The sequence below is a fragment of the Hyla sarda genome, chromosome 5, assembly GCF_029499605.1.
Source record: "Hyla sarda isolate aHylSar1 chromosome 5, aHylSar1.hap1, whole genome shotgun sequence".
Classification (NCBI taxonomy): Eukaryota; Metazoa; Chordata; class Amphibia; order Anura; family Hylidae; genus Hyla; species Hyla sarda.
In genome coordinates, this window is record NC_079193.1 from 225,454,209 (window position 1) to 225,466,657 (window position 12,449).

General features: G+C 41.0%; 1 protein-coding gene across 1 annotated transcript in view; it reads right to left on the minus strand.

The window, feature by feature from the left end:
* DTNBP1 (dystrobrevin binding protein 1) overlaps positions 1-12,449 on the minus strand; it is a 122,206-nt gene that overhangs the window by 7,615 nt on the left and 102,142 nt on the right. The gene's annotated exons all lie outside the window — the stretch shown is intronic.

Below are 12,449 nucleotides of genomic sequence, written 5' to 3' on the forward strand. Positions count from 1 at the left end.
CCACTATAATCACACTTATTGGACATATGTGAGTTTACATGAGATAAAAATGTTTGTATGACAAAAAAAAATAAAACTTTTAAAACAATGAGTAGAAGCAGATCAGCATTGTATGAGAGCTATATATAACCATAAATAAAATGCCATTGTTTTTATTAAACGCATGCTCTAGCCAACATAACTATACAAAGCTGGATAATACCTCTATAATAATACACAATGAATACAACTATATCAACAATAGGATTTATTCAACCATTATTATACAACTATAAGGTTATGATGTGTATATATATATAAAATATATATATTTAGATTACAGAGGTCTCTCAACATATGATGGCCCCAACATATGATGCCTGGAAGTGTCGGGGCCGCAGGGCCGTTTCATCAGGTCTGTGCGGTAGCGTAACATGGGCAGACTAATGTGTTTCGGGCTCCTCTGCTTCCCCCTGCTCCCATAAGCCTGCGGCCTCATGCTTCAGGCAGCCAATCAGTGCTGCCCTCCTCTTTCTTCACACATACTAGTGGTCCCACTGTATCTATAGAGGGCACAGCAGGTCCTGTAAATTCCAGGCAGTAAGTACTGTATACAATGTGCTGCAAAATAAAAGTGTTAAAACATTGTCGATTTATCCCCTGCTCCTTATGCAATACTGTACAGTATATATGAGGCAGAAGGGGAGGTCAGTACTGTATAAATACAGTATACTGTACTGCACTGTACATGATTTACTTACCTAAAGTAACCTTCCAGTTGTCCTATTACTGAAGCACCCAGTCTCGGACGCAATACACTTCCCGCTGCAGACAATATATCATATTGCCACCTAGTCAATCACTGGACACAGCAGTAACCGGCTTCAGCCAGTGATTGTGATTAGCTACTCAGCATTTTAGTGGTATTTTTAAGCAGATATTACTATTAAGTGTTGTGGATTTTCTGTACGTAACCATGTCTAAATATATTAAGCGTTGACCTTGCCCTGCACGTTGCCAAAAGGAGACTTAAGGCTTGTTGAAAAAAAAATGATAGAAATCTTCATATTGGATGTGAAACGCTGTCAAAGAGATTCCATAACCCCATGTCAATAGGGAAAAGAAATTAGCTCACAGGCCAACCCAAAGACCTATTATTACATGATCCATAAATAGAGCTCTACGTAATGTACTTTTCTTTCTTCAAGATCAGATTAAAGGAGTGGAAATCTTCAGACAATTGGTGGATTTGCTGTAATGACTATTTGGACATTATAAATACTGCCGAGCTCTGAAGCCGCCAACCTCCAGATAAGGCTGGCCTTGCTTTTCCTGTCAAATGTGATTTTAAGCTATAATGTTCAGCACTGATTCTGGTAAAAAGAAAGCTCTTGAATTTTTTTCAAGTTTCTAAGACCTCATTTAAAATCCTGTTTCCTTTCTGTATTGAATAGGCCCCAGATGTAGTATTATCAATTATTCTATGGACCTATTCACACACAGGTATACTCATACATTTGTTACCCTTTTTCTCATTACACAGCATATTGCTTTTGAAGCTCATAGAAAAAAAAAATTAGATACATATATATCTATCTATTTCAAGAGCCCAAAAATATCAAACACTCAAACTGTACAGAAGTTAGGGATTGTAAGGTTATGTTCACACAAGGAATTTACTTGCGAAATTCTGTGCCAGTATGCAGCGCCAATTCTGCCTTGAATGGAATTTCCATTAACATTAATGGTCTTTCCGCTGTTATGTTCACATTGAGGAGTTTCCAAGGATGAAATTCCAACAAAGAATTGTACAATGAACATGTTCTTTCTTCTGGCAGAATCCACAGGTAAAGGAGCATTGAAGCCAATAGGACTTTATTTCTCATTATGAAATGAGTTTGGAGCTGAATAGACACCGAATGGACGCCTTGGTCAAACCACAAAGTAGCTGGACTTCCTTCATAGCATTTTCTGATCCTCCTTCCGATTTCCTCTTCAAATTCCGCAACAAAAGATGGTAGATTTGGTGAATTTCCTGACCAAAATGATTCCTCGCCAATTACTCAGTGTGAACATACCCTTAACCCCTTAAGGACGCAGGGTTTTTCCGTTTTTGCTTTTTCATTTTTTCCTCATCGCCTAGTAAAAATCATAACGCTTTCAATTTTGCGCCACCAATTCTACTTTGCAGTGATATTAGTAATTTTACCAAAATATCCACAGCGAAGCGGAAAAAAAAATTGTGCGACAAAATAAAATTTAAAAAAAGCCATTTTGTAAATTTTGGGGGCTTCCGTTTCTACACAGTGCACTTTTTTGTAAAAATTACATCTTATCTTTATTCTGTAGGTCCATATGGTTAAAATGACACCCTTCTTAAATAGGTTTGATTCTTCTAGAAGTTTGATACTTCTAAAAAAAAATCATAACTACAAGCAGGAAAATTTATAACTTTTAAATTTTTCTGTGTACGGGCCGGACTGAGGGCTAATTTTTTGTGCCGTGATCTTAAGTTTTTATCAGTACCATATTTATATTGATCTGACTTTCTGATCGCTTTTTATTAATTTTTTTCGTGATATAAAAAGTGACCAAAAATACACTATTTTAGACTTTGGAATTTTTTATCATACACCGATCATTGCCGTGCATTGACACAGCAAAGATAAGTGTAATCGGGGGTCGATTGCTCAAGCATGGATTTCAGGCTTGGAGCAATCAATCGCCGATCGGACACGACTGAGGCAGGTGAAGGGACCTCCGCTCGCGTTAATAGCTATTATTTAAAAGGTTTATTAAAGGGTATAATTAGCTATTAGCCCAGGGTCCCGGCCGCCAGGACAGACCCAGTTTGACACAAGTCACAGCGTGACCCCACGTTTTATAACGGGACTGGGTGCAGGGGTTAAATATAAAGATTGTGCTTTTTCCAGAAACAGCATTAAAGGGCTACTCCACCGGCCAGTGACGGCCGCCACGCGCACAGCGTTCAGAACTAAATGTTCCGAATGCAGCCGGAACACTGGCCAGTGGAGTACCCCTTTAAGTCTGTTCATAAGCTGTGTCTAGAAATGCAGTTCAGCTCCCTTTGCTGCAGATGTAGTACAGTTTAAAACTTTTGGGAAATTTACCAAATATCAATGCTGGCTACTGTCAGTTTTTAAAAGAGGTGCCAGACCCTTAAAAAAAATTGCAAGTGTGCAATGGCTGGTTGTGTGACGCACAGTAAAACTTCAACTCTATTTTCAGCTATATTTTATGCCAGCTGACTGAAAACAATCTATGAGCAGCTAGTACTCACAGTCAATGACTGACATCAACAATCACACTATGGCTTATTAGAAGTTGGTGACAGAAGTGAAGCCTATCACCTGCCCAATAGGCACCCCACGCAATGTGACTACCGGGTGCTGTTCAGGTCACATGGCAGTAGGAAATCTTCTGAAGACCTCTGTGCTGACCAAAAAAGCCATCTGCTCATAGAGTCGGAAACAGGCAGACTCGTCTATCAGAGCGCTGATGTAACTGAGCACTGCTATGCAAAAGCATAACATTGTTCAGCAAAAGATAGTTCATGATTGCTTATAAAAGCACTCTAAAGGGATTGAAAAGTATAAAACTTCAAATCCCCCCACTTTCCCATTCCCAAATAAAAAAAATAAACATATTTAAAGAAGTACTATTGTGCAGGGGAATTTATCCCCTATCCAATGAAAACTCGCACTGTCAAAAAACTGCACAAAGGAGAAATTAGATCAAAAAGCCCTGACTAAACCAATAAAAATTGCAGATCACAGCTGAAAAAACTAAACAAGCCCTCAATCAGCCCCATAGACAGAAAAAAAAAAGTTATAGAGATCAGAATAGGGTAATCTTAAAGTGTACCAGTTGTTGGCAAAAACGTTTTTTTTATTTTTTTTTTTTAAATATAATTTAGATAATATTATATGTACATTTGTAATATACATTGGTTTAAAAATTTGCATGTTTTTGGGTGAAAAAAAATGATGTCCCTGCAGCTATTGCCTGTGTGTCTCTGTGAGATAACCAAATACAGTGTGGGTGGGACAAGCAGGGCTCTGTGCAGGCTCCTGCCTCATCAATCATCCTGATTTGTGAGCCGATGTGTCATAGAGACCCAGTGCACAGAGCCCTGCTTGTCCTCACTGCACAGAGACACACAGGCAATAGCTGCAGGGACAAAAATGTACCCATTTTTTTTTTTAACCAATGTATATTACAAATATACATGTAATGTTATTTTCTACTTTATATAAAAAGTTTTTGCTAATTACATCATTTGAGTATAATTATTTTGTTATAAAAAGATGTAGTACAATAATACATGTAAACTATGTAAACATCGGTATCGTTGTAATCACATTGACCCTAAGAGTAAAAAAAAAATAACACAAACTGCACACATATTTTTTGGTAAAATTAAAGGTGTTATTGCATAATGCAATTGGTCACAGAAATAAACCCTCACATGGTTCTATGGATCGCAAAAATAAAAGGCTTCTGTCTCTTGAAAAAAACTAAAATACAAAAATGAAATGAAAATTGGTTGTGCCTTTTAAGCCAAAAATGTCTGTGTCCTCAAAGGGTTACACACACAGAAAAATGTTCCAGTGAACAGTTGGAGAGGCATTGCAGCCGTTGCAGCATACCATACCTCCTCCCTTCCTTATTTCGCTGCTTGATGTACATGGCTCCAAGCTCTGTATGTCAGATCCCCATTAAGACTGTGTCTGACTATAAACAGTTATCATAAAGAGACCAGCTACACAGGACACAGAGCAGATGGAAGTCTTTGTGCCTTGTCATAAAGGTGCAGAAACAAAATTTTTTAGCAAGTTGGAATACCTAAATCCATAGACTGGGACATTATTTTAGTAATGGCAGAATCCATGCTGCTCATATGAAGCACCTCTGGGTATGTCAACACAAATCAAGTGCAATAAGCAGAGCTGGATTAACAGAGACAATATTCAGTGAGGTGAAAAAAAAATAGACCTCAAGTATCCGATCTGCATGTTTTCCTCTGATTTAAGCATATATATTAAACAAATAAACTGTTGTGATGTATTTAGGATCATGGAATAGCCAGTAATTACTCACGGTAATTCTGTTTCGCCGAGCCATGACAGCACCACCTGAGAGGGACTCCGCCCCTAGGGACAGGAAACCTGAGGATAAAAAGAAGAACCCTCCTTCTCTGCCTCAGTGAGTTTCAGAGACCAGAAGAGCCTTCTTAATTAGTAAGTGTGGTATGCCTAGGGGGGGTGTATGGTAGTTGGGGTATTGTTTCAGTAGATGAGGGGTTAATGTTAACGCTCTAGTTCGTGACGCCAGGCTGAGGGCTAGTATGGTGAGGTAATACTCCGGCCTATCGCCGCCCTTCCCAGTAACGATAGGTGCATGTATAAAATGACTGAAGGTCCACAAGGTACTTGAACTTGAATAACTTTACTGAACGGCTTGCGGTACATTCAATGAACAGTAACAGTCTCAAGAATACAGTCTCTATATAGTGCAATGATTGACAGTTGCTGCGGACCTTGACTTTAGATACAGTCTCTGAATTTAGGGTAATTTTGCAGATCCGTCCGGATTTAGGGGATAGATAAGGTCCGGTGATCTTGTCGAGTGCTTAGGGATTGATACACTCTCAATTTAGAATCGATCAGCCGTTTCTGCAAGGCTCGGGCCTAACTCACTGCGGGAGATAGCTGTATAGGTCCTTCCTCGTCAGGAGCGCAGGAGCAAAGAGAGAGAGCAATGGCCGCCGCTCCCTTATATGGGCAGGGCCGCTTTCACTGGTCCAATTAACTGTCACTCACCGTTACTAGGAGTGATGGGGGATATACGTCATAGGGGCCTCCAAAGGTCCTGAAGCACAAAACCATAGAGTTCACCTGATCATGTGACCCGCAGGTCCTGCTACGCTATGGACAGGTAATTAACTATTTATTTACATTTATACAATCCTATAGATATCAATCCCAAATGGTTACTGGATAATTATTATCTGGATGAGAGGTGACCAGGGGTGAACCAAACAACAAGGACCCCAACGTCCTAAGGACTCTGGCTAAGGGGACCTATATACACAGGTACCGGATAGGATACGGTACCGGGACACTACATAAGCATAACATATTTGAAGAAAAGAGAAGAAAAAAAAAAAGGTGGACCCCACCACGTGTGGAAATAACACCTGAAAACATAGGGTAGGAATGCCCTGGTGCTGTCATGGATCGGTGAAACAGAATTACCGGTGAGTAATTACCAGCTTTCCCGGTCGCCATGACAGCCCCACCTGAGAGAATATCAGAGAAGAACCAATTAGGGTAGGATAATTGACTGCAAGACCTTGCGACCAAAAGAAAGGGAAGAAGAACTCATAACGTTCACAGTAGTGACAAAAAAAAAAAAAAGTATGAGGTGAAGACCAGGTAGCTGCCCTGCAGATCTGATCTATAGAACGCCCCTTCTTTCTGCCCAAGAGGCGGCTACAGCTCTGGTTGAGTGAGCTCTAAGATCAACTGGGGCACATAAACCTGACACTGAATAGGCCAAACTAATAGCCTGTTTAATCCACCTAGACAGGGAATTACTACTAGCTCTCTTGCCCTTAGTTTTCACTGCAAATGGAATAAAAAGAGAATTACAATTTCTGATATCCTTAGTTCTTTCTAGATATTTAAGGACACACCTTCTAACATCCAAGGTGCTAAAGGACCTTTCTCTGTCATTAGAAGGATTGGAACACAATGACAGGAGTACAAATCTCTTGTGATACATGGAAAGTGGAGACAACTTTAGGAAAATAGGCAGGATCGGGGAGAAATACTATTTTATCTTCCAAAATATTTATATAAGGTTCACCACTGGATAAGGCTGAAAGGTCACCTAACTTCTTAGTGGTGGTAACTGCTACTAAAAGTACAGTTTTAACCCCTTAAATGTACCCCTTAAATGTACGTCCTGGTGCGGTAGTACTTAATGCACCAGGACGTACATTTACGTCCTGTGCATAACCGCGGGCATCGGAGCGATGCCCGTGTCATGCGCGGCTGATCCCGGCTGCTGATCCCGGCTGCTGATCGCAGCCAGGGACCCGCCGGCAATGGCCGACGCCCGCGATCTCGCGGGCGTCCGCCATTAACCCCTCAGGTGCCGGGATCAATACAGATCCCGGCATCTGCGGCAGTGCGCGATTTAAATGAACGATCGGATCGCCCGCAGCGCTGCTGCGGGGATCCGATCATTCAGAACGCCGCACGGAGGTCCCCTCTCCTTCCTGCTTCCGGCGTCTTCTGCTCTGGTCTCTGATCGAGCAGACCAGAACAGAAGATAGCCGATAACACTGATCTGTTCTATGTCCTATACATAGAACAGATCAGTATTAGCAATCATGGTATTGTTATGAATAGTCCACTATGGGGACTATTCAAGTGTAAAAAAAAAAAGTAAAAAAATTTAAAAGTAAAAGTAAAAAAAAAGTGAAAAATCCCCTCCCCCAATAAAAAAGTAAAACGTCCGTTTTTTTCCTATTTTACCCCCAAAAAGCGTAAAAAATAAATTTTATAGACATATTTGGTATCGCCGCGTGCGTAAATGTTCGAACTATTAAAATAAAATGTTAATGATCCCGTACGGTGAACAGCGTGAACGTAAAAAAAAAAAAAAAAGTCCAAAATTGCTACTTTTTTAATACATTTTATAAAAAAATTAATTTATTAAAAGTTTTTTATATGCAAATGTGGTATCAAAAAAAGTACAGATCATGGCGCAAAAAATGAGCCCTCATACCGCCGCTTATATGGAAAAATAAAAAAGTTATAGGTCATCAAAATAAAGGGATTATAAACGTACTAATTTGGTTAAAAAGTTTGTGATTTTTTTTAAGCACAACAATAATATAAAAGTATGTAACAATGGGTATCATTTTAATCGTATTGACCCTCAGAATAAAGAACACATATCATTTTTACCGTAAATTGTACGGCGTGAAAACGAAACCTTCCAAAATTAGCAAAATTGCGATTTTCTTTTTAATTTCCCCACAAAAATAGTGTTTTTTGGTTGCGCCATACATTTTATGATATAATGCGTTATGTCATTACAAAGGACAACTGGTCGCGCAAAAAACAAGCCCTCATACTAGTCTGTGGATGAAGTCCTTAAGGCCAAAATGGGCTGAGTCCTTAAGGGGTTAAAGGACTACATTTTTTTTGAGGAATGACATACCAAAGGTTCAAAAGGCTCTGAAAGGAATGCATTAAATACTAAAAAAGGATCCCACTAGAGATGAGTGAACTTACAGTAAATTCGATTCGTCACAAACTTTTCGGCTCGGCAGTTGATGACTTTTCCTGCATAAATTAGTTCAGCTTTCAGGTGCTCCCGTGGGCTGGAAAAGGTGGATACAGTCCTAGGAGACTCTTTCCTAGGACTGTATCCACCTTTTCCAGCACACCGGAGCACCTGATGGCTGAACTAATTTACGCAGGAAAAGTCATCAACTGCCGAGCCGAGAAGTTCGTGACGAATCGAATTTACTGTAAGTTCGCTCATCTCTAGATCCCACAAGGGGACTTTTGGGACCCTAGAAATAGCAAGCCTTTTGAGTGCCTTAAAAAAAAATCTTATTACCCAGGGGTGAGCCACAATTTTGGTGTAATATAAAGCCCTCCAAAGCAGACACTTGAACCTTTAAAGTGGCAACTTTCCAACCCTTAACCAAACATGATTGTAAAAAAACTCAGATTTTTGGAATGTCCGGGACAGATTTTGCAGAAAAAGGTTGGTTAAGAAAATTCTAAAAAGTCTTCCAAACTCTGAAATAGATCTTATTAGTTATTGCTTTTCTGCTGGCCTGTAAAGTAGTTACTATCGTATCTGAAATACCTTGGCCCCTGAGTATCATCCTCTCAAATGCCAAGCTGTTAGGTGGAGACTTCTCACATGCGGATGGGACACTGGACCCTGGGTTAGAAGGTCTGTCAATTCTGGAAGAACCCAGCGATCCAACAGTGATAGCTCTCTCAGCGCCGAAAACCACACCCGGCGTGGCCAAAAGAGAGCTAACAGGATTAGGCTGGGTTCACACCACGTTTTCTTAAATACGGTTCCCGTATATGGTTGGGAGGAGGGGGGCGGGGCTTAATTGCGGCGCCCGCACTCAGCCGTATTCGGGAACCGTATTTAATGCAAGTCTATGAGCCGACCGGAGGGAACCGCAGCCTCCGGTCGGCTTAGTTTTCGGCCATATGCGGTTTCCCGACCGCAGGCAAAAACGTGGTTGACCACGTTTTTGCCTGCGGTCGGGAAACCGCATACGGCCGAAAACTAAGCCGACCGGAGGCTGCGGTTCACTCCGGTCGGCTCATAGACTTGCATTAAATACGGTTCCCGAATACGGCTGAGTGCGGGCGCCGCGATTAAGCCCCGCCCCTCCTCCCAACCGTATACGGGAACCGTATTTAAGAAAACGTGGTGTGAACTCAGCCTTACTCGGGTTTCCTCCCTTCTTATTTTCTTGATTATTCCGGGAAGCTACTGAAGAAGAGGGAATATGTATACTAGTTCCCTTTCCCGGGCTGAGTTAGAGCGTCCACTGCCCAAGGACTGTCCTTTGGATTTAAAAAGCAACATTTTCACACCTGTCTGTTGCTTTTTGTGGCGAATAAATCTAATCTGGCAATCCCCAAAGACTGCCTATTTGTTTGAAAATTTCTGGTTTTAATCTCCACTCGCCTTGATGTAATTGTTGGCGACTTAGATAGTCTGCTTTTCTGTTTAAAGCTCCTTTCAAATGCACAGCGGACAAAGAGACATGGTTCTGCAAAGTAAAAAAACATTTCTCCAATCTGCAAAAGCGACTTGCTTTTGTAGTGCCCTGTCGGTTTATAACAGACACTGCAGTTGTATTGTCTGAAAAAATCTTTATGTTTTCTTTATGTACAGCTGGTGTTGTGCTTACTTTAGAGCATAGTAGACTGCCAGTTCTTTTGCGTTCAAATAAAGGGAAGACTCTCTGAGGATCTCAATGACCCTGAAAACTTAATTCTCCAGTATGCGCCCCCCATCCCCAAGGGCTTGCGTCTGTTGTGAGAATTTTTGGACTTTCTAGGACCCAGTCTAGGCCTTTGCTCAGATTGCTTTCTTTCTATTAACTACCAGAGAAGCGAGTCTTTGGATTTGTGAGATAGAGGAAACATTTTGTCTAGGCTTTCTACTGCACCATTCCAGCAGCTGAGTAGATTTTCTTGTAGAGCCCTTGAGTGGAATTGAGCCCAAGGCACCTCATGGATAGCTGCAGTAAACAGGCCCAACAACGACATCCTCTTTCTTATGGAAATGGACTGGCAAGTCAATACTTTCCTCACAGTGTTTTGGATTTTTTGAATTTTCTTGTCCGGTAGAAAATACTTTTGTTGCCGAGAATCTAGGATTATACATAGAATGAGTTTCCCGTTTTCTGGGACCAGGGATGACTTTGCCCAATTTATAATACAACCTAACTTTTTTAGGATGGCAATAGTGTGATTTGAAATTCTGTGACTTGTCTTTCTGACTGCCCAACCAAAAGGAAATCGTCTAAGTATGGGACGAATAAGCCTACCCCTTTTCGGATGTGTGCTGCCATCTCTGATATTATTTTGGTGAACACTCTGGGGGCTACGGCTATTCCAAAAGGCAAGGCCCTGAATTGTAGGTGAGTCAGTCCTGTTTCTAATTTTATTGCTATGCGTAAATACTTCTGGTAATCTGGATGTATTGGGACATTTAGATACGCACATTAATTCTATAGAGACCATAAAGCAGTCTTTTGTAAACCGGTTCACTGTTGACTTTACTGTTTCCATTTTGAATTTTTTGTAGACGAGATACTGCTTTAGATTTATAATGGTAAGGTAAAAACCCAGCTGTACTTCTTCCTGAGGTACAGGGACAAGAACCTGCTTTTCTAGCAAGGACAGAACCTTTTTTTAAAGTGCTATTAACCCCGTGGGTCCCGAGTGACTTGATGTCACTCTTAGGCGAGTCTGAGGGAGACTGAGAAACTCCAGGCAGATACCCTCTTTTAGGGTGCTTAAGAATTGTTTAAAACATTTTCCCACTCTGCCACAAAATTTCTCAGTCTGCCCCCGACTCTCCCCAGGCTGTCATTGCGGACTAGACTTTTTGGAACTTGTGGAGGCCTGGTTAAAGAGATACCCTTTGGATTTTTTGGGGAAAACGCCACCTTGGAGTATCTTCAGATCCCCACCCTCTAGATTTTTTGTTGGGGGGAAAATACTGTTTGGATTTATAAGGGGAAAAAGGAAAAAATGTTCTTCCTATCCCCTGCGTTTTCTAAAATATCTGCCAATACTGGCCCAGTAATTTTCCCTCACAAGTAAGAGAAGAAAGTTTGTTCTTTGAAGTGATGTCACCAGGACAGGTCTTTAGCCATAGAGCCCTGCAGGCAGAATTAGAAAGCACTGCAGTTCTGGCTGATAACCTAAGAGCATCAGATGATGCATCTGCCAGAAATGCCGCAGTGATGGCTTCCCAAGTTCTACGCAAAAAGGTCTCCGATTTTTTGTCCATAGGTTCCCAGAGAACCCCTAAGTCCTCTAAAGGAAGGTCACCTTTCCTGGAGACTTTGGAAATTGCTACATCTATTTTAGGCACTTTTTCCCATTCGGTTAACTCAGCATTGTCAAATGGATATTTTCTTTTTAAAGCTCTGGGGAGGAAGGCATTCTTTTCAGGATTTTCACATTCCTTTTTTATTAACCCAGAAATGCATCTATGGACGAGAAAGGATTTCTGTTTTCTCGTCTCTAATCCTTCAAACATAATGTCCTGGATTGATTTTTCTTCCCTAGGATCTTCAATATTCATAGCTAATCATAAGTTTTTAATAAAATTATCAGTGTCTTCTGACTGAAAGAAAGGCCTCCCTGAAGTAGTGTCCTCAACTGAAGAGGAATCCTTATCAGATTCCGCCGTCTCTACAGCAATTCCTCCCTCCTCTGACCCAGTTGGTTGTACAACTGTGGAAATAAAGGGTATCAGGAGTAGGAGCAGAATTTAAAGCTGTTTTAAGGAATTCTGTATCTCCAGTCTAATTAAATCTTGCATAGAAGATAATAGTGAGGGAACTTCGGCTGAAAAAAACCTTGGCCACACATGACGGACAAGTCGTCTTTTCATAGCCCTGAGGTAACCTTGTTCTACATGTATTACATTCAAGGGGTTTGGATTTCTCTGTAGATTTTCTAGGTACATCACCCTAAAATTAAACAAGACCAAACTAGGCATTACAAAAAAATATCCCCAAAATGAAATGGATACACTCACTCAGGAAACAATGGCTGGAGATTCAGCAGGCTTTTCCTCCCGCGTCACTCATTGCTCCCTGGAGACATTTGCAGAGAAGAACCTCCTCTGTTACTCCGCCACCCGCCCGG